Source organism: Physeter macrocephalus, chromosome 20 (genome assembly GCF_002837175.3).
Source record: "Physeter macrocephalus isolate SW-GA chromosome 20, ASM283717v5, whole genome shotgun sequence".
In the NCBI taxonomy this organism is placed as follows: domain Eukaryota; kingdom Metazoa; phylum Chordata; class Mammalia; order Artiodactyla; family Physeteridae; genus Physeter; species Physeter macrocephalus.
In genome coordinates, this window is record NC_041233.1 from 58040742 (window position 1) to 58042492 (window position 1751).

Sequence of the window (1751 nt, forward strand, 5' to 3'; positions counted from 1 at the left end):
ACATGGAGGCTAAACAATACATTACTAAATAACCAAGAGATCACTGAAGAAATCAAAGAGGAAATCAAAAAATACCTAGAGACAAATTACAATGAAAACACGACGATCCAAAACGTATAGGGATGCAGCAGAAGCAGTTCTAAGAGGGAAGTTTATAACTATACAAGCCTACCTCAAGAAACAAGAAAAATCTCAAATAATCTAACCGTACATCTAAAGGAACTAGAGAAAGAAGAACAAAAAAACCCAAAGATAGCAGAAGGAAAGAAATCATAAAGACCAGAACAGAAATAAATGAAATAGAAACAAATAAAACAATAGCAAAGATCAATAAAACTAAAAGCTAGTTCTTTGAGAAGATAAACAAAATTGATAAACCATTAGCCAGACTTATCAAGAAAAAGAGGGAAAGGACTCAAATCAATAAAATTAGAAACGAAAAAGGAGAGGTTACAACAGACACCGAAGAAATACAAAGCATCCTAAGCGACTACAACAAGCAACTCTATGCCAATAAAATTGACAACCTGAAAGAAATTGACAAATTTTTAGAAGGTATAACCTTCCAAGACTGAACCAGGAAGAAATAGAGAATATGAACAGACCAATCACAAGTAATGAAATTGAAACTGTGATTAAAAATCTTCCAACAGGGCTTCCCTGGTGGTGCAGTGGTTGAGAGTCCACCTGCCAATGCAGGGGATACAGGTTCGTGCCCCGGTCTGGGAAGATCCCATGTGCCGCGGAGCGGCTAGGCCCGTGAGCCATGGCCACTGAGCCTGCGTGTCCGGAGCCTGTGCTCCGCAACGGGAGAGGTCACAACAGTGAGAGGCCCGCATACCACACACACACACAAAAAACAACTTCCAACAAACAAAGAAGTCCAGGACCAGATGGCTTCACAGGTGAATTCTATGAAATATTTAGAGAAGAGCTAGCACCCATCCTTCTCAAACTCTTCCAAAACATTGAGGAGGAAGGAACACTCCCAAACTCATTCTATGAGGCCACGACCATCGCTCTGATACCAAAACCAGACCAAGATACTACAAAAAAAGAAAATTACAGACCAATATCACTGATGAATATGGATGCAAAAATCCTCAACAAAATACTAGCAAACAGAATCCAACAACACATTAAAAGGATCATACACCATGATCAAGAAGGACTTATCCCAGGGATGCAAGGATTCTTCAATATACGCAAATCAACGTGATACACCATATTAACAAATTGAAGAATAAAAACGATATGATCATCTCAATAGATGCAGAAAAAGCTTGTGACAAAATTCAACACCCACTTACGATAAAAACTCTCCAGAAAGTGGGCATAGAGGGAACCTACCTCAACATAATAAAGGCCATATACGACAAACCCACAGCAAACATCATTCTCAATGGTGAAAAAATGAAAACATTTCCTCTAAGATCAGGAACAAGACAAGGATGTCCACTCTCACCACTGTAATTCAACATAGTTTTGGAAGTCCTAGCCATGGCAATCAGAGAAGAAAAAGAAATAAGAGGAATACAAATGGAAAAGAAAAAGTAAAACTCGCCGTTTGCAGCTGACATGATACTATACAAAAAGAATCCTAAAGATGCCACCAGAAAACTACTAGAGCTAATCAATGAATTTGGTAAAGTTGCAGGATACAAAATTAATGCACAGAAATCTCTTGCATTCCTATACACTAATGATGAAAAATCTGAAAGAGAAATTAAGGAAACACTCCCATTTACCAT